General features: G+C 51.1%; 1 long non-coding RNA gene across 2 annotated transcripts in view; it reads right to left on the reverse strand.

The window, feature by feature from the left end:
• Window positions 1-27,665, reverse strand: part of LOC138454866 (uncharacterized) — a 388,570-nt gene that overhangs the window by 160,262 nt on the left and 200,643 nt on the right. The window contains exon 3 of one of the 2 annotated variants that reach the window (XR_011261527.1): window positions 1,758-2,975. The exons of the other annotated variant lie outside the window; for it this stretch is intronic. This is a non-coding gene — a long non-coding RNA (uncharacterized lncRNA). Of the gene's footprint in view, window positions 1-1,757; window positions 2,976-27,665 lie in introns of those variants that run through there. 2 annotated transcript variants of the gene reach the window in all.

Genomic DNA, 27,665 nt, shown 5'->3' on the forward strand with positions numbered 1-27,665 from the left:
GTCGCTTCTCCAAGCAACAAGTTGGTGGTAGATCTCTTTCTTCCGCTGGGGCCTCCCTCTGCAACAGCCTCCCTGCCTCCCTGAAACTTGAGGACAATCATCTCGGGTTTCCAGAAGCACCTCAAAACCTTTCTCTTTGCTTCTCGTTTCTCTCCTCCTCTCCCCCGCTGACTTCCTGTCTGATACTGATACTGCAATGGTTACCTGGCCACCATTTGATCTATGGTCCAGGTCCCTTCCCCCACCAGTCACTTACCTGCACTGCCTTCCTGGCAACCCTCGCACTTGTGGACTCTTTCTGTACCCCTTCAGTCCCACTACCAGCACTTGACACCTGATGGCTGCTCTTACCCTTGCACTTGCCACCTGCTGGGCATACTTTACCTACTGTTATTTATTCTATTATCCCATGTACAGCAATGTACCCCTTCCCCCTTCCCATGCACTTGCGCAATCTGAATGACACCTAGCCTAGTGTGATCGTTGTCTGTCTTCCCTCTGTTCTCCCTCCCTTGCCTCGTCGCGCCTTGAAACCCTTCTGTATTGGCGTGTTATAAATGCCATATCATATCATATCTATCAAAATTGAAAACATACATTAAAGTTATGCCCTTTACAAAAACCTAACACAATTTTATCAAACTTATCGAAAAAACTTCTAGACAATCTCACTTATACTTGTTTTGTTTAACTCGATAGTTCTTATGTGAGCCTAAGCAATGTTGAAAGTGACTTCAAGAAAAGTGTGAATATCAGCAAATACCTGGGCATCACTTGATGAAAAGGTCCCAGGTTTCACAAGGTAACGAAATAGCACTGAATTCTAGAAAACATAACGGAATAGACCAACCCGTGAAAAGACGTAACCATCAACATGGATGTGAATAGAAAATAGCACATAATACTATGAATATCTGGGTATGTTTTAGGAGAAAATCCCAGTTTTTTAACACAGTCACAAACCTGCACCAGAATGTAGAAATGTGCATTCAAAGTGATGTCCGATGAAAGAAATATGTCCTATGCGTCATCTGTTAGTAAAAAGAGGTTGTGCAGCAACTTACCTATCTTATAGAAAGGATACTACTCCAGGCCAAAGAACTCAGCAATGAATCTTTGGGTGAGAATGTATCCTTATCTCTGAACATGTGTATGTGTGCTGAAGTGAAAACAATGTGATCACATGATGAAAGAAAACCATGTGATGACATCACAGAAGTATTCAGCCTCACAAGTTACAAAGAAAAAAGTGAACATAGAAAGAAGATTAAAGGTACGAACCCCTGTACACCCAAGGTGTAACTCATATTGGCTCCAAAAAAGAACCTTAACAAATAATGGTGCACAAAGGTCCACAAAATACCCTATCTCTTAACGCTTAAAAGTCTACTGACATATGTATAGAAAATAAAGCCTGTGATGACATCATCAAGTAAATTAACAGAAAGCGAGGATGTACTCCAGTGCACACCTGTTGGTACTTTAATTTCACTAAGAAGTATAGTGAGGTGCTTAGGAGCGAATGACAACCCTGACACTAGGTTTTGGCTGAACAGAACAAAAGGAAACGCTGTCCACGGTCTTTGGAACACTCGCAACCCAATTTCATGAACACAAATACTTCACCTTCGCGTTGAGCTTATGTATTTTTTTATAATTTTTTCTCCACCACTGTGATTCTTATGCACTATATATTGAACATGAAATATACTGTACAATATGAACAAAATATTTATTTATTTATTTATTTATTTATTTATTACATTTGTATAGCACACAGGCAGCCCTCAGGCATCGCGGCGCTGTTACTTGTGGGGATCTTAGTTACAGGGAGAAGTTGCAGGGATACATGACAGGAATACTTTCTTAGTGACATCACATGAATGGATACTTTCTTAGTTACAAGACAGGCATATTCTATTAGTTACATAGGATACTTTCTTAGTTATATGACAGGAATACTTTTTCTTTTACGTTACGATAATACTTAGTTTGTTGCATCACAAGAGTACTTTTATAATTGCATGGCAGGCATACCTTCTTAGTTACATCATAGGACAGCTTAGTTACATTATAGTAGCACTTTTCTAGATATATCTCAAGAATCTTGGTTACATTACGAGAACATTAGTGGTTCGCAGGGCGGCAGCGGCCTTGCTTGAGGACCGTGTACATGTAGGCAAAAGAAGGGGGGTGATCCTGAGAGAGGGTGGCTACAACCTCACAGGCGGCTGTAGAGCTAATTCCTACAGTGCAGAGTGCATGGTGCCTACCCAAGTCGCAAGGGGGCAGGCATGCAGATGCGAAGTTGTGATAATAGCACAGCTTCAGGGGGAGTGGGAATCGCAGGAATTGCAGTGGAGAATCAAACTGGGCAATGTGTTCAGCAGTTAAGTTAGACATATTGGTATTAAGGTGGCCTGGGGTAAGTTGTAAACGCTGAACAGATGCTGGATACATCGTGTTTGGGGTGTGACACTTGGGAGCACCCGCTAGTGTAACAGTAGGGCAGAGTCATGAGCCATATGGGGAGGTTTCGGGTTCGGAGATGAACCTTACCGTTATAATGAGAGTCCTCTGTGGTTTGGCGTGATGATATGATATTGTTGATGTCTCCAGAGGTGAGAGAGTCTGTGGCAGGGTACAGTAGCGTCGGAGGCACAATATATCACAATATTGTGAAATTAATGAGAGATAATTGTATACACGTATAAAAAACCTCTTTTTGAGTAAACAAACTTTTGACAAAGACATGCTTTGAAGTATTTGTCTTTATGAAATTGTTTTGGCCAAGACAATATAGGTGTATTCTACACCTCTATTTATTACCTATCTAGTTTGCATTAACAATCTGATAACTATTGTTTGTATCTTTACAAAAACAAGAGCGTGCTTGGGTTGCATGTGTTCCACAGACCACTGACACCGTTTTCTTCTTGTCATCAAGTAAATTCTCAACCGTGTTCCTTAACATCCTTCCCAGCAAGAAAAAAACATAAATAAAGAAATATAAATGAAAAGTTAAGTGCAACCAAAATGTAGGGGCATACTCATTGCAAAGGTGGCAGAGCTTCAACAAGTGATGGAGCACAAATATCAGATATAACTGATCTAAAAGTGGTACCATAACTAGCACATATAACAATGACACTGACTGAGACACAGAATAAATATTATATACATCAAGGTCTTAGTGCTGTAGCATGAGAACAACATAGAAATGTACATTCAGTAGATAGGTGTGTGACGTCTTCTTGACTGGTTGAATGGGGTCAATCTTTGAGTTGTGGTGCAGGGTGGGAGACAACCCTTCCCTGTCTAACAGATGGAGCATACGAGATGTTTTTTAAAATTCCATTGATGGGTTGGCTTGAAAGCCTGTCGGAGAACATTACTGCATATGGAGGTAGTAGAGGGAAGGAGAAAATGTTGAAGGATACCCCATAGGCAGGGGTGGCGATGTTGAGGTGAAAGGTTGCTCAAATAGCTGTAGGCGGAGTGTAGAGCAAAATGTGGTTTGCAAATAAAGAGGGAGCACGACTATGGATGAATTTGAAGCTGAGAACTCGACATTTAAATGGAGAGAGAGAGTGGTTGCATTGGAGGAAGATAGAAAGATGACTTCAGTCTCAGTAGTTTCATAGAGGTGGTAATACAATCCAAACTATTAAATCAGTTTACCCAGAAGCAAGTGAAGAGGAGCAGGCCAAGGGCTGATCCTTGATGGATTCCAAAGGAAGCAGTGTGAGGGAGGAGGTGCTAGAGTTCCATTAGATGGAGAATGAGCAGTCAAAGAGATACAAGGCCATCAAATAAAGCATGAGTGGTTGCATTTCAGAGATGGAACATAGAGTGGGATTTCTGGAAGATACTTTATCTGAGGGGTCACTTGCCCTTTGCAGTAGTAGGTGAAGGGCATCATTGCAAAGAATTAACATTTGGGCATGGGGTTCAGGGGGAATGACGTACAAGCACTTTGGGTTCCGGAATCTGTTCCGTACAGTAACATGGAGTTTAAGAATGTCTTGTCAGACCCCCCTTTTCAGTGCAGCTTTGGTTGAGAGGGTGCACCGAAAAATGGTTCTGGCACCCATGCCAGGGAAACAGCCTCACCCAGTGGTTGCTCGATTTTTGAATTATCGGGACCATGGCCTCATCCTACTGTGTGCCCGAGAGCTGCACAAAGTACGGTATGAAGAGGGAAGAATGCAGTGAGATTGGGTGAAGTGACATGAGGTGGCGTGAAGGAGTGAGGGGCGGAGGAAAAGAGGATACAAAGTGTGACTCATATTTTAGTTGTTTTGGAGGAGGAGTAGGTGGCAAATTGTTCTGAAGAGAGACAGGTGGATAGGATATGTTTTATGTGGTAGGAGCATGGCCTGGAGGGTCATAGAGAGTTTGCTGTGCTGTAAGCAAAGAGATGTTAATATGGTTAATGCATTTGGTAGAGTCAAAAGCTGTGTTAAGGGCAAGGACAGAGACTTTGTTTGAAGAAAGGAAATTCAGGAAGCGATCCTTATGCCAGTGGCATATGTGGAGAAGCATGGCGGTCCATAGATGTTGGATTACAGGAAACATTCTTTGGTAAAGGAGGTGAGCGGGTTTCAATGGTAGCTCATTCACAATGGCTGACAGGCTACCGAGCCACCACACATTATGGGTGAGCCACACAAGCCAATTGAAAACATTAAGTGCATCTACAGCTGACTTTACTTATCTAAGTGGCCATACTGGTCTACATTGGTGAAGCCAATCTGGACTTATTTTCTACAGTGGCATGGCAACTTATACTGGGATTAAAAGCAAAGCCTGCATGATGAGTGGCTGTCCAGGTTTACACTGCTGGTTCCAGTCCAGACATATTTACATATTTACTTACTGCTGCATGGTATTGTTCTACTGGCCATCCAGGGTGAAGCCTGCATGATGTGTGCTTTTACTTGACTTCACTTTGACAGTTTTCATCCCAACATGCATGCCCAATGGGCCATACAAAGGAGGGTGTTTTGCTTACCAGACTTGCATGGCCCATTGGCTGCCCCACTCCTGCCCCTATCTGCACATTCATAGGCCCAGGATGCAGAGGCTCCACTGCCTATGTGTAGGAGCCAGATGCTCTCCCTACTCCCTGGTTCCTGTTGCAAGCAGCATGGGTGCTCAAGGACCTTCATCACAGCAGGCAACAAGTGCAGAGTCATCTGGAGTTCCAGAACGGTGTGGCAGGTCAGCGAATAAAAACATATTATGTATGTGATGTATGTTTGTATGCATGCCTGTGTGGGTTTGTGTCTGTAAGTGTGTCTGTATGTTGTTTTGGTGTGCATGTGAATGAATGAGAGTGTTTGAATGCTGCATTGTATGCATTTGAATGAGTGTTTACCTGTTACATTTTCAGCATGGGAGAATGAGAGTCTATGAATGCATTTATGGGTGAGTGGGTGAATGAGTGAATGTATACTTTGAAAGTTGTTTAAATGTGCGTGTGTGTGTGTCACGTGGTGAGGGGGTATCTGATTTGGGGTAGAGTATTCTATTTGTGCTTCACAGGCATTCTGGGCATAGTTTTAGTGTGGCTTGGCATTTTCGAGTAGAATCAAGGCTAAAGCCAGCTTGATAAGTGCTCTTACATGGCTCAGCTGGCCCACATTGCTGTGGCGCGTCTAGATATAGTTTTCTTTTATGTGGCAAGGTCATTTTTTTACTTGGCATTAAGGAAAAATCCAACACGATGAGTGTTCTTAAGTGGCCATACTTGCCTACATTGGTGCAGCCCATCTGGACATATTTTCTACTGTGGCATGACAACTTATACTGGGATCAAAGGCAAAGCATGCATGATGAGTGGCTGTCCAGGTTTACACTGCTGGTGCCAGTCCGGACATATTTACATATTTACTTACTGTGGCATGGTATTGTTCTACTGGCCATCCAGGGTGAAGCCTGCATGATGAGTGCTTTTACATAGAAATACTGGCCTACATTGGTGGAGGTCATCAGGACATGTTTTCTTACTGTGACATCAGGAGTAAAGCCAACATGATAAGGATTTTTAGGTGAACCTATTTTCTTACTGTGTAGTGGCAATTGTTTACTGGTTTAAGGAGAAAGCCAGCAAAGTGGATTTTTTTTACATGGCTTTACTAGGCTACAATGGTGGAGTGATTGTGGGCATGTTTTCTTTTTGTGGCATGGCAATTTCTAGTGGCATCAAGGGTAAAACCAGCCTGTTGAGTGTTTTATGTGGGCATAGGTCTACATTGATGCAGCAAGCCTAGACGTGTTTTCCTACTCTGTAGTGGTCACTTTTTACTGGAATCAACGATAAAAGACAGCATGATGAATGTTCTTACATGACCGTACTTGCCCACATTGGCTGCGCCTGTGTGGACATGTTTTCTTACAGCAGCATGGCATTCGTATCAAGGATAAAGCCAATGTGCTGAATGTTCCTAATTGGTGAAACCAACAGGAGTTGGTCCTTATGTGGGGATACTGGCATATATTGTTAGAGCCAGTATGCCCATGTTTTCTTATAGTGTCATTACTTGCATTAGGGCAAAGCAAGCATGAGTATGTTCCTATATTGGAATATTTTCATATACCAGTGCAGCAGGCATGGACATGTATGGGCACAAACAGCATAAACATGTTTTAATGCTGGCATATATTGTGGACAAAGGAATTATAAAAAGGCATTGGTAAATGCTCCTGTGCACTGTTGGTGAGTTGCATCTGTTGGATACTTTCATGTGTTACCCAACAAAACAGATTGTAAACTGTGTCACCTGTTGCTCAAGTTTTCACCAAAAGTGTACTGTAAAATGCAACATTTAAACCCATTGTTATCAACATGTTCTCTCCGGTGGAAACCTCCTCAAACGCCAATTGTGTGGTTCAAGTTCCCTCGCTGCACCCAGTTGCTTATTCACATGGTGGGAAGCATTTGCGCTCCTCCAACTGAACAAAAATTAACCAGAGCCCACTGGAGGTGATAAAGGGATGTGCAGAAGAGTGACAGGAGCAAATAAGTTCATTGTTTAACTTGACGAAGGGAAGATCAATAATGTGGGCAACTTGAGGTTGTAAGGGGGCTTGAAGGGAGGACTTGTCTTGGTCCAGATAAGGGACCTCTGAAAAAGATTTGAATTTGCTTTTGTTAATACTTGTAGGAGTGGGGTGTGAGTGGATGGGAGTGGAGATGGCAAAGTTGATGAGAGAGTCGACAGAGGGAGAGTAGGTAATGGAGAGACCTGGAGAGTGTACGTGGAGGACAGGAAGATGAGGTCATGGGAGTTATGACAGGTGTGAGTTGGAAAGTTGTGTAGGTTAACCAGGAACTGGCGTGGTAGAGTGGATAATAGCTGTAAGTGACAGGCTTTAGTTGTGGTAGAGAGGTCACCCACTGTGCGGATCGGGACTTCAGTGCAGAGCATTTTAAGTAGAAGTTCTAGTTCCGAGAATAAAAGATTAACAGGCCGATTCATGGAATAAATGTGCGCTGAAAATCCCGGCGCAGAGGGGCCAATACGTGCGCTGCGCCGAAAATCAGCGCAAAGCGCAGGGAAACCAGCGCACGTCGATTCATGGAAGTCCCTGCGCAAGAAAAGCAGAGGACGTGCGCGGAAAAAACGCGCGGCGCAGGCCGGCGCACAGGTCAACCAACGTCGTGCGCCACGGCCACTGCGCCATCACTCCGAGCGCAGCGCACAGCTCTAAAGTAGGCGGGACACAGGGCGGGACACTCGGAATGGGGAATAAAATGGGGCACAACACTCGGAATGGGGAAGAATGTGGGCGGCACGGGGAAAGTTAAGGAGGCAAGTGCGCGGAACGCCCACACGCTCGCATACAACACGTATTCATGGAATAGAATAGGGCAAAAAAGCGCACGCTCAAAGCAGCGCACAGGCACAAACAGGCACAAACACGACCGCCACAAGAAAGCAGGCGGTAGCGTCTCTGCGCCTGCAAGAAATGTGCGCTAAAAGGTGCGCCAACAAATAGCACCTATATACAGACATGATCAATGTCCAATACTGTGGCCCTCCAGGACAAATGACGTACAAAGGGGTACCCACAAACACAGACACGCGCAGAGAGAAAAAATAAACGTGTGCGTGCATACCGGGGTGCGCGGTAAGTTGCACACGCGATATGGCCGGGTACGTGGATTTCAGGGGTGCGCGGGAAGTTCCACACGCGATATGGCAGGGTACGTGGATTACAGGGGTGCGCGGGAAGTTCCACACGCGACATGGCAGGGAACGTGGATTTCAGGGATGCGCGGGAAGTTCCACACGCGATATGGCCGGCTACGTGGATTGCAGGGGTGCGCGGGAAGTTCCACACGCGATATGGCAGGGTACGTGGATTGCAGGGGTGCGCGGGAAGTTCCACACGCGAAATGGCCGGCTACGTGGATTTCAGGGGTGCGCGGGAAGTTCCACACGCGATATGGCCGGGTACGTGAATTTCAGGGGTGCGCGGGAAGTTCCACACGCGATATGGCAGGGTACGTGGATTCCAGGGGTGCGCGGGAAGTTCCACACGCGAAATGGCCGGCTACGTGGATTTCAGGGGTGCGCGGTAAGTTCCACACGCGATATGGCCGGCTACGTGGATTGCAGGGGTGCGCGGGAAGTTCCACACGCGATATGGCAGGGTACGTGGATTGCAGGGGTGCGCGGGAAGTTCCACACGCGAAATGGCAGGGAACGTGGATTTCAGGGGTGCGCGGGAAGTTCCACACGCGATATGGCCGGCTACGTGGATTGCAGGGGTGCGCGGGAAGTTACACACGCGAAATGGCCGGCTACGTGGATTCCAGGGGTGCGCGGGAAGTTCCACACGCGATATGGCAGGGTACGTGGATTTCAGGGGTGCGCGGGAAGTTCAACACGCGATATGGCAGGGAACGTGGATTTCAGGGGTGCGCGGGAAGTTCCACACGCGATATGGCCGGCTACGTGGATTGCAGGGGTGCGCGGGAAGTTACACACGCGATATGGCAGGGTACGTGGATTTCAGGGGTGCGCGGGAAGTTGCACACGCGAAATGGCCGGCTACGTGGATTCCAGGGGTGCGCGGGAAGTTCCACACGCGATATGGCAGGGTACGTGGATTCCAGGGGTGCGCGGGAAGTTCCACACGCGAAATGGCCGGCTACGTGGATTTCAGGGGTGCGCGGTAAGTTCCACACGCGATATGGCCGGCTACGTGGATTGCAGGGGTGCGCGGGAAGTTCCACACGCGATATGGCAGGGTACGTGGATTGCAGGGGTGCGCGGGAAGTTCCACACGCGAAATGGCAGGGAACGTGGATTTCAGGGGTGCGCGGGAAGTTCCACACGCGATATGGCCGGCTACGTGGATTGCAGGGGTGCGCGGGAAGTTGCACACGCGAAATGGCCGGCTACGTGGATTTCAGGGGTGCGCGGGAAGTTCCACACGCGAAATGGCAGGGAACGTGGATTTCAGGGGTGCGCGGGAAGTTCCACACGAGATATGGCAGGGTACGTGGATTTCAGGGGTGCGCGGGAAGTTGCACACGCGAAATGGCCGGCTACGTGGATTTCAGGGGTGCGCGGGAAGTTCCACACGCGATATGGCCGGCTACGTGGATTCCAGGGGTGCGCGGGAAGTTCCACACGCGATATGGCAGGGTACGTGGATTCCAGGGGTGCGCGGGAAGTTCCACACGCGAAATGGCCGGCTACGTGGATTTCAGGGGTGCGCGGGAAGTTCAACACGCGATATGGCAGGGAACGTGGATTCCAGGGGTGCGCGGGAAGTTCCACACGCGAAATGGCCGGCTACGTGGATTTCAGGGGTGCGCGGGAAGTTCAACACGCGATATGGCAGGGAACGTGGATTTCAGGGGTGCGCGGGAAGTTCCACACGCGATATGGCCGGCTACGTGGATTCCAGGGGTGCGCGGGAAGTTCCACACGCGATATGGCAGGGTACGTGGATTGCAGGGGTGCGCGGGAAGTTCCACACGCGAATTGGCTGTGTGCTCCCAGGCATTACCTGTACACCCTCCACGGCCCCTGCAGGCAGCACACACAACAGGGAACTACCCTGCACACCTGCTCATGTCTCCCACCACCCCCACCCCCCATCCACCAGGGACACCGTCCACCAGGCCCCCACCCATGTCTCCCACCACCCCCACCCCCAGCACTGTGGGGAACCTGCCAGCAGGCCCCCACCCATGTCCAACCCATGTCTCCCACCACCCCCACCCCCCAACCACCAGGGACACCCTCCACCAGGCCCCCACCCATGTCTCCCACCACCCCCAACCCCCCATCCACCAGGGACACCCTCCACCAGGCCCCCACCCATGTCTCCCACCACCCCCACCACTGTGGGGAACCTGTCAGCAGGCCCCCACCCATGTCCAACCCATGTCTCCCACCACCCCCAACCCCCATCCACCAGGGACACCCTCCACCAGGCCCCCACCCATGTCTCCCACCACCCCCACCCCCAGCACTGTGGGGAACCTGCCAGCAGGCCCCCACCCATGTCCAACCCATGTCTCCCACCACCCCCAACCCCCATCCACCAGGGACACCCTCCACCAGGCCCCCACCCATGTCTCCCACCACCCCCAACCCCCCATCCACCAGGGACACCCTCCACCAGGCCCCCACCCATGTCTCCCACCACCCCCACCACTGTGGGGAACCTGTCAGCAGGCCCCCACCCATGTCCAACCCATGTCTCCCACCACCCCCACCCCCCACCCACCAGGGACACCCTCCACCAGGCCCCCACCCATGTCCCCCTGGCCCCTGGTCCTGACGATACACAATAATGGCAGTAATGGCCAGCATACCCAGCACAAACACCCAGGCAAGGATTGCATGCACCCACATAGTGAATGCAATCACATGACACAACCCCAAAGGCAAGTATGCAAAAGAACACATGTCCGCCACACACACATACACAATGGGTGCAAGTGAATGTCAAAACCCATATCATGACATGTAAGAAACCAAAGAAAAAATGACACAAGTGTAAGATAATATAAAAATGTATTAAATAAAAAAATAAGTAAACTAATACAACTATCTGGCAAAGCAAATAAAAGGTCCATGTCCGGGAACAAAAATGAGAAACCAAAAAACAAAGGATAGAAAAATCAATAGATTATGTCCAAAGCAAACACATGTAGCATGAAATCAAAGAAAAACCATTACGACATGGTGTAAACAATATGAAATTAAAAAAATGTATCTCCCAAAAAATAACAATATATACAGGAATGTTCAAGGGTCCATGAGCCCAACACCACTAATGAAACCTAATACTAACTAAGTTAAAAAATATGTACAAAAAAGTGGCCATTGTCCAAGCGGTCCAAAATAATAAAAAGAAATAAAGGAAACCTAGCACTAACTAACTAAAAAACTATATACAAAGGCAGCGGGCTAGTCCTGCGGCTCACTTGGTGATGCTGGCCAGGGCATCCTCGAACTCCATGTCAATGTCCTGGAGGCGGGACTCAGTCCTGGCCCCGAGGTCTCGCAGGGACAACCCCATGTGCTCACCAAATTCCCTGCGAGCCTCCTCGAGGCACTCAGCCCGCCTCAATGCCCGATGCATGGAGATCTCCGCCCTGGCCATGGCGAGCCGCTCCTCTTCCGCCCGCTGCCGCTCCGCACCTATCCGCTGGCCAAACTCCTCCCACACGGAACACACCGCCATGCCAGGGTTGCCCTGCCCTCCGGCCGATGCCTGCCCCTCTGATCTTGATGGCCCTGAGCCATGATGCCTCCCACGTCGAGCCCGCTGCTGCCTCCGACGCCACTGCCTCTGCCAGCACGACGGCATCCAGGCTGATGGTAACCACCGACGCCGTCGTGCACGTGCCCTGCCCGATGATGCCGGCACATCTTCCATCTGCTGGGGTCCACTTGCTGTGTCGTCCACCCCTGCTGGACCTCCGACTCCCAACTGCGGCAGGGATGGGATCCCCACCGAGCTGGCTGCATTGGTCGGGGCAGGTCCACAGGGGGCCATGGTGGCATCTGGGCCGGAAGACGGCAAGGAGAACGACCGGTGGATAGCCTGCACAGAGGAGGAGAGGGCCGTCAGATTGGCCAACACATGCAGGAACCCCCCGAACATGGCCGATCCCAATTGGGCCACGTCGGCACGGTGCACTTCGTGATGACGTGCGTGCTCCTCCCGGGAAGCACGCACGGCATCACGAATCACAGCCGTGCGCATCGCGACCCCAATCAGGACCTGCTCCACGCGGCCAGGGGTTCCCACGGCCGCAGGTGGAGGGGAGTCAGTTGACATGGACATCCCCTCTACCTGCGGACGGGCCTGGGACGGGGCATCCCTGCTGGTGCATGGTGGTGCACTCACAGGGTCAGGGACAGCGACATGCACAGGCACCTCCACGGTGACCTGTGCTGCCTCCTGCCCCTGGCCCTGGACTGCACCACTTGCACCAGCAGGGATGCTCCCACCAGGCCCCATGTGTGCACCAGTGTCGGCCTCCTCCTCCTCTGTGCAAACCACCAACCTGGATGGCTCCTCACCGTCTCCCGCCGTAGCAGGCCCCTGTGGGGGCTCACCCACCCCTTCCGCTGCAGCCGTGGGGGCATCCCCGCCGCCTTGCTCCACAGCGCCGTCTCCGCCCTCTTCTTCACTAGCCGCTGCGTAGAGGGAGACAAAGGACACAAGCATCAGGCTACTGTACAATGGTCCCCTAGACAGGAAGCAATAGCAGATGAGCACCCCTGTCAAAGTACACTTCCATCATGTCCCTCCACAACACATGGGTCAGTCCAGGCAAAACACACACAGTAACAGGCATGGTGCATGCCATGCACATTTCCATGCATGTCCAATTGACTCTTGAAACATTCAATGATATGTAACTCACATGCATCATGGCTCATGCATATCACATGCACACACTTCACCTCAGTCACATCCATCTGGCCCCAATCACACCAAACACAGGCAAAACAAGGGGAAGTTGGGTGCGTCACTGAATCTGTGCATTGTCACACACATGTGTCATGCATCCATGGCATGCACAAGTCACAGACATGCAGGTCAGGCACACAGACATGACTACCATATATGTACCTGGCATCAGCACCCATCCTTCACCCCCATCCATGTCCAGGTACAGAGACTGGCATGCTCTCATGTCCCAAATCTGCATAGTGCTCCCCATGCCGCATTTCAACACATGCAACAACCATGTGGGTCACACATCACTGGTCGCACATGCATTACCATGATGTCCCAGCACACATACATGCATACATGGCCCATGGCACACATACAGGCAAGTATCATAGAACCAGCACACCGCAACATGCACTGTCTCACACAGTGATGCTTGGACACTTACCGCTCAACTCCAGACGGGTCTCCCTCTCAAGGATCTGGGCGTGGAGCGCTGGGCGTACGCGTTCCAGGACCCTCTTCTGGATGGAACTCATGTGGCCCCGGCCCCCCTCCACGAGGCGCCGGGCCTTCACAAGGGTCCTGGACCTCAAGTCCTCCCAGCGCTTCTTGATCTTCAAGACGTTGCGGGTTGCCACCCCCTCCGCGTTGATGGCAACCACACAGTCGGCCCAGATCCTCTCCCGTCCTTCCTTGCTGGCGCGGGACGATCCAAAGAGGGCATCATACTGCCCCAGGACATGCTCCACCAGGACACCAACTTCGGTGGCAGTGAAGCTGGTGCCCCTCTGCGCCTCTGGCCTGGGGTTGCCACTGGTGCCAGATGTAGAAGTGCCCGACATGGCAACCCCAGAGGCAGGTGTGGGTGGGCAACTGGGTCCTGGGGCTGGGCTGTGGAGCGATGTAATCCCAGTTGGGAGTCTTCAGTTCCAGCAGGGGTGGACACAGCAACTGGACCCCTGCAGATGGCTGATGTGCAGGCACCAAATGGCAGGGCACGGTGGCAGCAGGCAGGCAGGCAGGCAGGCAGCAGCAGATAGCACGTGGGAGGCTGCTCAGGGCACTGGGGGGGCAGTAACTCGGCCTTCGGGGCAGGAGCGTGGTGTTCCGTGTGTTTTCGGGTGGCCAGCTTGATACGGAGTGATTTGGCACGTGAAATTCCTGCACGTCAGCGTGAACTCCGAGGAAAGGCCCTTAGCGCGTAAGTGCGTCAGCACGCATACGCGATTCTATTGGACCAGAGTCCCTCATCGCGTAAGCGCGTCTGACGTGATCCGCACGGGCGTTCCCCACTCAGCACGTGAAGACGGAGCACACGCGGAAATACTGCACGTCAGAGTGTCATCGCGTGTAATTGGCCAAAAGTGCGCGTACACGCCATTGGCCTATGTACGTGTATTTCATCGCGTGTAATTGGGCAAAAGTGCGCGTACACGCCATTGGCCTATGTACGTGTATTTCATCGCGTGTAATTGGCCAAAAGTGCGCGTACACGCCATTGGCCTATGTACGTGTATTTCATCGCGTGTAATTGGCCAAAAGTGCACGTACACGCCATTGGCCTATGTACGTGTATTTCAGGGGTGCGCGGCCACTTACACAAGCAAGTACGTCAGCGCACCTGTATGCCTGCTGCGTGGGAATTTCCACACGCGATTGGAGTGGGAACTCGATTCCAGGGGTGCGAGGCTCACACGCTCGCCTACAACACGCGCAAGGCATTAATTTGCGCACTTTTCAATAAACAAGCCAGATGCCAGGATGAACATACCGTTCCTAGCAGCAGTGGCAGTGGGCTACCAAAGGAGGAGGAGGAGGAGAGTCAGGGCCAGAATATTCACACCCAGAACCAGCCTATTCGGGATGCCTGATGACCAGGTGTATGGGAGGTACAGGTTTCCAGCACACATCATACTGGACCTGGTCAGTGAGTGGGAGGATGACCTCACATCACCCACCCTGTGCTCCCAAGCACTCAGCCCCCTGCAGAAGGTCCTGAATGTACTGCACTTCTTGGCCACTGGATCCTTTCAGCGGACAAGTGCCATAGTGGGTGGGGTGTCACAGGCCACGCAGTCACGCTGCCTACACCAGGTCTTGAACATCATCACTGCACGGCCATCAGTCCGCAGGCACATATATCTCCCCAGGACTCATGCAGAAAGGCGGACGTGCATCCAGGAATTCTATGGTGTGGCTCAATTCCCCAAAGTGCTTGGTGCAATTGACTGCACACATGTGGCTCTACGTCCACCCAGGGCAACAGAGCACATCTATAGAAACCGCAAGCACTGGCATTCCATCAACGTGCAAGTTGTATGCAATGCCAAGGGAATAATCACATCAGTATATGCCAACTATCCAGGGTCCACCCACGACAGCTTCATCTACAGAATGTCTACCCTATGCCGGGACCTAGAGGCTGGACAGCATGGAGATACATGGCTGCTTGGTGAGCATGAATGCCACTGCACATGCATGCATGTCAGATACTGGGTCATGACACAACACCACTAATGATACCCATCACCACCTCCACAGGGGACAGTGCCTACCCTATCAGCCCCCACATGATGACCCCAATCCGGAACCCCACCACGCCACCCCAGGTAAGGTACAACACAGCCCACATTGCAACACGGGGCATAGTGGAGAGCACATTCGGAGTGCTCAAGTCACGCTTTCGCTCCCTTGACCGTTCTGGCGGGCAGCTGTTATATGCTCCCCGAATAGTGTGCAGGATCATAGTGGCAGCATGTGTCCTGCACAACGTTGCAACACGCCGGGGCCTGCCCGTGGACATGGTGGTGCCCCCACATCCACAACCACATGCACGCCCGCTGCGCATGGGAGGGGAAAGGGCACGGGGGGAGGCAGCCCGTACGCAACTGGTGGCCAACTTCTTCACCTAGGAATCACAGTGCTGGCTAGTGCACACTGCTCTGGCACATACCATCTGACAATCAATGATGACACTACCTGACAATGTCTGAAATTTACTTGACAATAAACTGTCAGATACACATCAGCCTGAGATTGTTAACATGGAAGTGTCAATATGTGTGCACCCCTAGCTACACATACACCAGCAATGCATCACAACGCAAAGACACAACTCCATCAATCTAATATGCATTGCCACAGGCGATTCACTACATGACAACATTGCCATGTCACCCATTCCCTTCACAGTCCCGCCACTGAGGACACCATGTCATGGTATGTGACAGCAAACAAACTGGCCATCACAACATGACACCAGTGTCACAAATAGCAGTGCCCCAAATGGAACATAGCCCCACTTGAGCAGCTAACGGACCTGGAGCCACTACTACACACCTGTGTAAGAGTAATTTCAATAAAATTACACACCAACCCACCCTGAAGCCCACCCAAACAAGACACAATGCATGTAATCAATGGTAGTCTCATTACCTGATTCTGCTGGTATGTCCTCACCGTCCAGATGTACAGTGATGGCGCCATGCAAAAGTGTCAGTGCACATCTACCGACATGTAGTCTGACTCCAGAGAGTATGCCCTTGTGAAGATCTGTGTGAAATACCTGCAAAACATGAGCAACATATGTAAGTAGAGGCACATATCAAACCATCATGCATAGTTAGGTGCAACAACAATGAACACTATGAATGTCTACACAGTATTGACTATGGACTGGCCAACAGCTCATGGGAGTCCAATGTCACCGTGTAATTTGATGTCACTTGGGCACACCCTTTGCAAGCCCATGGAAACGGAAGCAGGAGGGGTGTGGATGTCTGCTACCCAAGCATCGAAACCAAACTCAGGACAAGCCTGCATGTGCCCAGCCACAATACAGTGTATGCCCAGGTACCCACACAAGGCAACACTCTTGCAAAATAAAAATAAAATAGAGAAAAAATGGCCATGAAAGGGCCGGCGGGGGGGGGGGGGGGGCACCTATGAGGTCCGAGGACAGGATGCACGCCACAATCCACCTGTGTGGATCATGGGAAACGAAAACACCCCATAGGCTCGTGGCCCACACGGCTACTCTGTTGTGGGAGATGAGTCGCTATGGCTCTGGCCAGACCCTGCAGCTGACTCTGGAGGTGGGGGAGCTGCCTCAGAAGATGGTGTGACAATGGGAGGCAGCCCACGCAAAGCACGAGTTTGCTCCTCCATGGCTGCAAGCAGGCGGGTCTGGTAGTTCTGGTTCTGGGTTATAATCATGCGGAGGTCCCCATGCAGTAACTCCCGGGATGACCTGACCTCCGCACGAGTTGCCTGCATCTCGGCCGAGAGCGTCCGTGTCAGACGCTCCAGCTGCTCCTCTGTCCTTCTATGGGATGAAGCCTCAAGCTCTAACAGGGTCGACCTGAGGTGACGGAGTTCTTCCCTCAGGCCTTCCCTGTGGCGCTGGGACTCCATGGAAAGTGATTCCCGCAGAGTCGCCAGTGCCGCCCGCCTGTCCATGTTGGACGCCAACATATCCTCCCTGTGTGCCTGGCAGATGGACTCTGTAGCCTGCTCCAGTCGCTCCATCAGCCTTTCTGGGGGGACAATGGAAGTGGCCACCCTATCCATGGCCTGTGCAATCATCTCGGATGATGCTGCCTGTTGGGTGGCCATACCGTAGATGGATTGCTCCCAAACGGTATTGCCAGGTGGCATACGGCCACCACGTTGACGGGCAACACACCTGCCTGGGGCAAGGCGGACTGCGCCTTGCTGTGCCGGCAAGGCCTCAGGCTGCAGGACTGCATTCCCTCTCTGATCTGCAGCCCCAGGAACAGGATCAGAGATTGGGTGGTGTGGCCCTGCATCCGTAACCACCGGAGGCTGATCTGCCGACACTGACATCCCCATTGAGGGCAATGGCCCGGCTGCAGGTGGGTCGGACAGAGGAGATTCTCTCCCAAGAACACTCACCTGCGACTGCACATAGGTGTCATCCTCCGAGTCTACACCTGAATACTGCTCGGGGGAGGAACCCCCAGAGACACCCCTCGACAGCACGGCCTGCAGCACTTGTGGGTTTTCACCCACAAACACACCACGTCCCTCACTTGTGGTAGGTCGGCCCGGGTTGCCCTCCTGGGACGGCTCAACCACCACATCCCCAGCATCAACAAGTGCTTCGTCCCCTGCAAAGACATGAAAGAGAAAAATGGAAACAGGCATTAGCACAATGGCATGCAACAAGGGCTGATGAACAACAGAGGCAGTAGTTCTACGACACATGTCCCACATGACTGGGAGACCTCCTATGCATTCACCATCACTGGGTCTGTAGGGGAGGCTCAGGGCATACAATGTACAGATTGGAGAGCAACGCCTGCTCACCATGCTGCCTAGCACTGCCATCACACATTGGCCGGTGATTGCCATGTCAAAGGCACATGCCATCACACACATGGCATGTGACATAGCCACCAAGTGAAGAGGGAGAGGAGGGCGAGTTTTTTGGATTTCAACCACTCTGGTCCTGACATTGCATCGTCACTTCAATAAGTATACATGTTGTACATGGATCTGCTAGTCCAAATAGGCCACGATGCACAGTGCCTTGTCTACATCAACAAAATGCAGTAAACAATGTGATTCCACCTCCCCATCACCTGTAAAGGATTCATATTGCATTCGTGAAGCACCGGTCCAGAAATGTATGAAGGTACAGCGGAGCACTGAGGGGTGGTGGGGCAGAAGGGGATGCCAGTCAACAATCCTACTGGTGCTGGTGTCATTCATGTCACGCAAGTGCAGGGGTGGGTGGCACAATGAAGTGCAAGGGGAAGTGGCGGCTGGAAGTGCTGTACAAGGTAAGTAGGACTTGACGTCAAGGGCAGATGGTGTTAGGCGCAGACAAGTGCTGGGGGGGTGGCCTATAGGGGTACAGAGTCAATCATGCAGTGCTGTGGGCTCGGAGGGGACAGGGGAGGTACACACTGCATCTGGCTCGGCAAGGTCCTTGCAGATTTCTATGTGTCCTGCAGAGTTGTCACATGCCGCAGATATGTGCCCTTGGATTGGGGATCTCATCTTGGTGAAAAGGGTGAGGCGCTATTGCCTTTGGAGCATGTGGCAGGCCAGTTTGCCAGAGGATGGCCATGATGCAGGACATTCCCTCTCTGCCACCCGGCACCTGTGGTTTGGGTTCACAAGATCCGAGTCATGCCAGGACTCTGCATTGGCATGGGGCTTCAGACAGGTGGTCATGACCGTGGCAAAGACATCCAGTGTACCTGACATGGAGTGGAGCATGGAGTGTGCCCTGTCAGGATGGGAGTGAGCCTAAGGGGGAGCTGGATGGGGGGGAGATTTTGGCAGCATGAGCCTCGACTGACACACACTTCATGGGTCGGAATACCAAGAAGGTGTGTGACAGTGGTGAGGGTGGCTTTGCCTGTGGGGTGGTGAGGGTGAGCTGGGAGGAGAGGAGAATGTGATCACTCCAGGAGAGAGGAGTGCAGAGATGGACGGAGAGGGGAAAGTCAGATGAGATCAGAGCATCAAGAGTGTGCCCTGCAGAATGAGTAGGGACAGACGGGAGTCTAGAGGGTGAGAGGGAGTTGCTGAGGTCACAGAAAGGTCACGTGGGGGCGTCAACAAGCATGCAGGTGGATGCGTACAGCACCAAGGATGAGGATTTCTGTGTCTGGGGACATGAGTGAGGAGGAGAGGTGAGGACACTCAGAGAGGAAGTAGTACATTTGACCAGTTTTCCCAGACACAGTACGCACTGTTTGAGAATGTCAAGGTGTGGTGGAGAGAGACGTCACACAAGCCATTCCAGAGTGGAGTAGGTCTAAGTAGGAGTGACAGTGGCAGGAATACCCTCAGGGAAGCCAAGGGCACACCCCCCCTGCACAGTAGTGGCGGGCCAAGGAGAGGGTCTCCTGAACATCAGGTAGGAGTGTGTGAAGGATGCAGACAGAGCTGGCCGTCAGACATGTTTCCATGAGACCAAGGATGTCAAGGTGCATAACCTCATGTAAGTGACAGATATCGGAGGAATGCCTGATGCAGCCGCAGTGAAAGGAGTGTAATTGTGGAGGAGGTTGACAGCCTTGTAGGACTTACGGGGAGTGCTAGAGATCAGGGGTGCAGCATGTGTAGGAGTTGGAGTGGGAGGCGGAGAAGGTTCATGGGAGGGTTCAGGGAGGCAGTGCAGGATTGATGAGGAGAGAGGAGGGGGGACAGCAGGAGAGGTAAGGAAGTTGATGAGATGTGGGTAGCATTTCTCAAGGAGATTGAGGTTGGCCTAAGGGCCTTGGACTGGGACGCTCCCATTACCATGCACATCAATAGTGGCCTCTGAGGATTGGAAGGAGGCCAGGAGTACACCCCAACGGGTCCCACCATTGATGGTGGAAGAGGAGCAAGGAGAGAGGACAGGGACCATGTGAAGGGTCTATGGGACAGGCAAAGGCATGTATGAACAGATGTCAGTGAGAGTTAGCTTTGAGTAGGCTCAGATGCACTGGTCAGCAATAGGGTGGGTCGCATTGGAGGGCAGGGTGCCCTCATTTGACTTTTGGCAAGCAGGTGTCATGAGTAGGGCACGATGGTCTGAACTGTAGAAGTCATGGAAGATAGACCATGAAGAGCAGCATGGAGTGTGAGGGAATGGGGCTCGAAACCAGACGGTACCAAAGCCCACAGGTAGGAGGTGGATGTCAAGGCAACATCCACAGTATGACAGCATGTTGGTTGGCATTTATATACAGAGGACGCATTAGCATGTGGTATCATTGCATGTCAGGCATGTGAAGATGAAACTTGAATGGCTGGGGGAAAGTATAGGAATGGTATGTAAGACATCAGATGAATAGACAGGGGAGTATGAGCAACAATGTAGTGACAAAATGACAATTCAAGGGCAACTTCCATGGTGTCGGGCCATATGTGCACTGTTGCCAGTAGGGATAGTGCTGTGGGCAGATGATGTTGCACTGAACATACTGGATGGGGCACATGGGTGCCACTATCAACTCTGCCACACACCCCCTTGACAGGCACCCAACATGAATGCTTCACACACACACCATGCACATGGATAATACACACATGCATGTGCACTCACCGGATGATGCCTCGTAATCAGGGAGGTCTCCCACACCTTGGAGTTGTCCCTCGGTGACGTAGGATCCAGCTACGGACTCGTGTGGTGTGAGTTCTATTTCCTGTGCTGGGGACCCACCTCCAGTCACCAAGGTTGCGGCATGACTTGAGGCCAGCTTATCCTTTGCCCTGCGCTTAAGGTCATTCCAGCGCTTCTGGCAATCACTAGCTGTGCGCCTCACTACTCCAAGGGCACTTATTCTGTCAGCAATGGTCTGTCAGTGTGCCTGGCGTCTGGCATGTGTGGTCTTGGACCCTGCAACGATGACCATTTCCCTATCATGATCTGACACATACTGAACAAGTGCATTCAGTTCGGCGTCTGTGAAGCTTGGCTTCCTTGATGGGCCGGACTGTGCAGCCGTGCCTGGTGCATCAGCCTGTGCCGGACGTGCACTCTTCCTCTTGCGCTTGGAAGGGGGTGGGGATCCAGAGTGTCCTACGCCGCTGTGGACACTAGGGGCAGGAGCCGTGGTGGACTCAGTACTGGGTGTGTGGGATTGCCCACTCAGCATGGGAGTAGGTGCAGGCATTGGGGGTAGTGGGATGGGGTCAGGCCTGATCTGAGGTGCATGAACTAGGACCGACACAGTCTTGGCAGGGTGTATGAGAGGTGGGGTGGATGGAGCCACACCCTGGCTACGGGGGCCAGCAGATGACCTATCTGGCATAGATGCGCGTGCCCTGATGACACCAATGTGCACCGGTGCACGTGCAGTGGACCTGCTGACCTGGGTGTCAGCGATGGGATCACCCTCGGACAGGTCTGGTGCCACAATGGCCTGGTCCGACAAGGGCTGATCAGGGTTGGTATCAGCCACATGACTCTCAACTGGGGGGGGGGGGGGGCATGGGTGTCCCTGACTGGTCCTCCAGACTGGGGGGGACAGGGGCACCCTGCAAGTCACAACCACGTCCCCTAGTGGATCCTCCACGGCCACCACGTGTGGCTCGGCCACCTTTGCCACCCTTACGGCTTGCACGCCTCCCAACCATGGCACTGATGGTATTGTGCGTATGGGAGTCGGTGTGCACAATTGTCCTGGGCAATTGGGTGTCAAAGGGGTTGGGTACCAGATGGTATTCGTACCCTAGTGCAGTGGCAAGGCTATATGACACCCCTGGGGAAAGATGACGGGTCACGCAACGCACAGGCACCCCAAAAAAGTTAAGGAACGTGCACAATACCCCTCCTAGACCACGTGTGCTGATGGAAAACCCTGCACTACGCTGTGGCATCCAGTAACACAATGAACGTATGCGTGTCACACGCAGCCTAGAATGACCTCTGAAGGGGTAGGCTACACACGGGGCAAGCACAGAAGTTAGATACGTGCGTGACTCACCGTCTGCCAGGTAAAAGAGCGTGAAAAATGAGCGCGTTTGGTTGGCAACCCCCCCCGCCAAAAGAAGATGTGTACGCTGTCTGAGGAGACAGGACAACAGTAGAAGGGGACACTGTTTGAGGGAACAGGCCCAGGTAAACCAGTACTAGAGGAAAAAGAGAAAAAGCTGTCAGAGGTAACAGGGAGTACGAACTGGAAACGCTGTGAAGTCAATCGCGTGTGAAACGACAAGAAGTACAGAATTCACCCACTCGCTCTCCACGAAAAGCACGTACAAGGAAATGGTGTTCAACACTACCTTTTATACAGGCCCACACGTACAGCGTCACTTACGGCGTGTACGTGCTTGGCCCATGTTCACCAATCACACGCTTTGTCACTTCTGCGTGTGGATCCTTTTTCACCAATCACACGCTTTGACACTCCTGCGTGTAGCTCACTTTTCACCAATCACACGCTTTGTCACTCCTGCGTGTGGATCCGTTTTCACCAATCACACGCTTTGACACTCCTGCGTGTAGCTCACTTTTCACCAATCACACGCTTTGTCACTCCTGCGTGTAGATCCTTTTTCACCAATCACACGCTTTGACACTGCACGTGCAGGTAACTATTGACGCACATATGCTGGGGACGGCTTTTAACGCGATTCGCTGAGTGTGGGGTTTTCACGTGCAAAATCACTCCCTATCAGGCTGTCCACGCGTTCAAACACGAAAGTCCACGCTCCTGGCCAGGAGGCCAAATTAAAGTCCCCCAGAGCCCTGAGCACGCTCCCACCTGCCATCTGCTGCTGCCTGACTGCCTGCTGGCCACGTGCCCCACAGTGCTGGTGGGTGGGGGTGGTGGGAGACATGGGTGGGGGCCTGGTGGAGGGTGCCCCTGGTGGATGGGGGGTGGGGGTGGTGGGAGACATGGGTGGGGGCCTGATGGCAGGTGCCCCTGCACTGCTGGGGGGTGGGGGTGGTGGGAGACATGGGTGGGGGCCTGGTGGAGGGTCCCCCTGGTGGATGGGGGTGCAGGGGGACATGATCAGGTGTGCAGGGTAGTCCACTGTTTTGTGGGCTGCCTGCAGGGGCCGTGGAGGGTGTACAGGGTACACCTGTGAGGGCCCACCCAGCCTATTCGCGTGTGATGATTCCCGCGTACCCCTGTGATACACGTTCCCTGGCCTATCGCGTGTTCTACTTCACGCGTCCCCCTGTAATACACGTTCCCTGGCCAATCGCGTGTTGAACTTCCCGCTACCCCTGTAATACACGCACCCTGGCTGTTCGCGTGTGATAATTCCCGCGTACCCCTGTCATACACGTTCCCTGGCCTATCGCGTGTTCTACTTCACGCGTACCCCTGTCATACACGTACCCTGGCCAATCGCGTGTTGGACTTCCCGCTACCCCTGTGATACACGCACCCTGGCTGTTCGCGTGTGATAATTCCCGCGTACCCCTGTAATACACGTTCCCTGGCCTATCGCGTGTTCTACTTCACGCGTACCCCTGTAATACACGTACCCTGGCCAATCGTGTGTTGGACTTCCCGCTACCCCTGTAATACACGCACCCTGGCTGTTCGCGTGTGATGATTCCCGCGTACCCCTGTAATACACGTTCCCTGGCCTATCGCATGTTCTACTTCACGCGTACCCCTGTAATACACGTACCCTGGCTGTTCGCGTGTGGTGATTCCCGCGTACCCCTGTAATACACGTTCCCTGGCCTATCGCGTGTTCTACTTCACGCGTACCCCTGTAATACACGCACCCTGGCTGTTCGCGTGTGGTGATTCCCGCGTATCCCTGTAATACACGTTCCCTGGCCTATCGCGTGTTCTACTTCACGCGTACCCCTGTAATACACGCACCCTGGCTGTTCGCGTGTGGTGATTCCCGCGTACCCCTGTAATTCACGTTCCCTGCCTAGTCGCGTGTAGTACTTCCCGCGTACTCATGATTTGAAGATTGCCCGCTTTGCTTTCCTTGTTTGCCTGCCCTGTGAAGTGGTCCAGGGTTAGCGCAGCCCTTAGCGATGATTTAGCGATTTTGATGGCTTTTCCTTGCGCGAGGGCGTTCTTGGGGGCGTTACTGGCGCTGCTGCAGGCTCGCTGCGATTCTCTGCGCCACGGCTGGTTTGGGAGCTTGAAATCCATGAATACGCTGTGCGCGGAAATCTGTTTTAGCGCACGTGCCTGGTGCAGACTATCGCAGGCGCACGCTGTGCGCCAGCCGCGTGCGCTACTTGTGCGCTGGATTCTATGAATTAGCCTGTTAGGGTCTGGTCATGAGTTTGGCGATATTGCTTTGGTTACTGTTACCGCATGTTGCAATTACCTGGTGACTTGAATGGTCTGCATGATTCCAAGTCATGCAGACCTTTCAGTTATTCCCCATTTTATAGTCCCAGAGGACTCTATGGTATTTGGTAATTACCAGATGTGGTATTTACTACAAGCAGAAATGCTTTTGTGTGGTGGTAATTACTTTCACACAAAAGCAGGTGGAAATAAGAGTAGCGAACAGTAAAACTGTCAGTAATGGTAGTTAACTGATATTTTACCACTACCACCAAACTTGTAATCAGGCCCTTGTTCTGTAAACTGAGTGGTAGATGTTAAAGATGGTAAGTGGGTAGAGAGCAAGACTTTGGACAGAGAAATGTACCAAGGAAGATGCAGTGTAGTTGGAAGGGAAGATGGGCTTATGATGTGTTCCTGCTGATAATTAGGCCACCAACCCACCTTTCACTTTTTTAGTTAGGCAAGAAGATTGCAAACTCACTGTAGAGGGGAGCCAGAGAAGCAGGTCATGTAGGGATCTAGTTTGCGGCGATGGACAGCATTGAGAGTTTAGGTTGATGGGAGTCAAAGTCGTCAGTGAGGAAAGGTGAATTGTTGCAGAGGATTGGGCAACCATGAGACCTAGAGTAAGTTCTGAAGGGGGAGCGGGTAACAATTATATTGATGGGGAGAATTTAATAGAAGAAGGGTAGGAATTTTGGGGGGAGAAGTCGGGTATCTAGGAGAATGGTGTGGTAGGGAAAATGAGAGGGTTCTAGGGACCGGTGTAGGGGCAGGCCAAAAGAGGAACATGAAGTGGGCCTTCCCTTGTTGATCTATTAAATTAGGCCAGTAACAAGAACCTCCACCCAAAATAAATCTATATAGTTAGAATAGTAGAGGCCAACCTAATTTAAAACAGAGTAGTTAGGAAGTTAGTGACCAACAAAAAATTCAATTAGAGTACAATTTAAATAACATAGCTTGGCTGGTAGCAACTAACACATAATTAAATTAGTGCATTTAGGCCAGGGGTGGTGAACAGCAGGATTTACAGTTCAAACAGTGAGTGATGAATTGGATCAAGGACATCTGATTACATTTGCGTTTTTGCTGCATCTTTTGTGGTGTTTTTATGGGGAAGATCAGCGTGGTGAAAAGGTATGCACTTTTCAATTATGAGAGTAGCACTGTAAAAGGGGAGGTGGCTCCTTTTAATCATTATATAGTCAAGCCCAAAATAAAAGTAATTTACATATAAAGGAAATGCTGGGGCACAGGTAAATATAATCAAATTTAGGGGCAGGCTTAAACCCAGTGAATCGGCCTTACAGCATGCTTTTGGAGAAAACGTGTGTTAACTTTTTTATTAATTTGCAATAAAGCCACAGTGGCCGGTCACACATTGCAGGTCCCACAATCCCAGGCTGATATGGTTAGAAGCAAACAATAGTTGTTATTTTCTTGAGGTCGCAGATTGAAACCCATGGGTCCCGCCGACAGGCAAGGAGTGCATAACCATTTGATAATTCAAAATGATTTGCAAAACGTGATTTTTAGATGACAGATTCAAATTGCCCCTTAGTATGATTCGCCTGGGAAGAAGGTTGAAGAGTTCTTTATATGCAACATTTGTACAGCAGTATGTCCGTGGCTCAAGGCTATGACAGTGCCATGGTAGAGAGTGTTTCTCATGAGAACGTAGATTAAGTGACCGGGACAGATGAATAAAGTTCTGCTGGTCATCACAATTGTTTCAATGAATTGTCATTACAATGTGGGAAGTGGGGGTTGGATTGTGACATCACAAATTATAATTAAGGGTGGTGTGAGAAGGTTTATGGACCCAATTACAGAGCATAACGTATGTTTTTCTAAAGGGTTTAATGTGCGAACACCAATTAGCTTTGTGGGGGAGATTTTCTCCTGTTGCAAAAGTTACTAATGTTAATTAACTAGAGTGGAATAAAATGTATTAGATTTGGGGGTGTTCCGTTGATTGCGTTTTTTCACACAGTTCTGTTCCACGATCTGTTTGAATATAACTATCCCAGCTGTGTCTGGGCCCTGAATAAACGTGTGTCACTTCTTGCCTGCGTACTCTCCTTTTTTACTACCTTTGTAATTTTTTTATTGGTGAGTCCCGAGGCGACCCTCCGACACACCCCCATTCCCACTTTCCATGCCCCCATAATGCTTCCCTCTCTCTGCACATTCTGAAAATAAATGTTGCATGCACCCTACCCGGGTGCACCCCCCTAGAATTTTCTCTGTGAAAAATGTGGCAAAGCAGCCGTTAAACCAACTGCGGCAAAATGGCCTCGATCAGATGGGCCGATACTGATACATTGGCAGTCAAAAAGTACCACCCACATTCACCTCAACTCTTACATTGAGCGATTGCGGGTTTCAAGCAACAACTTGTGGTGAAAGTTGTTCTTAAATCGTATCTTTAACATAGCATAGCATAACATTGCAGAGCAAAACATAGCATAGCACAGCATAGCATAGCATCACATAGCACAGCAAAACATAACATAACATGTAACATACCATGCAATTACACGTAGGAGAAATCGGATACTTTTCCACCTCATCAGAACTCAATTGGAGAGGGCTTTTAAAAATGGGTTCAACTTCTCTCCATATTACAGAGCCTAAACACACGAGAAAGTTCAGGAATCGGTCAAAGATCAATACCAGGATTGGATTTATCGTCAGATGACGTTGGACTGTAATAAGACGTAAAGATGAGGTGCTTCTCAGTGCACTCCCTTAAATGCTCCATTAGCACTAGACCCCCAAGCATTTCCTGATATTTCAAAGCTTCCAGCTGAAAATGAGGAGGTACTTTTGAAAGATGTAAAGAATAATGTCCTTGGAGTTCCCTACACAGAAAGCTATAGAATGCATATTATCTTAATATTAATGTGAGATGGTTTCACATTTAAAATCACAAAGTCACGTCATAAGCACCCTGTGACATGCCTTCGT

Source organism: Ambystoma mexicanum, chromosome 1p (assembly GCF_040938575.1).
Source record: "Ambystoma mexicanum isolate Mex_15411 chromosome 1p, UKY_AmexF1_1, whole genome shotgun sequence".
NCBI lineage: Eukaryota > Metazoa > Chordata > Amphibia > Caudata > Ambystomatidae > Ambystoma > Ambystoma mexicanum.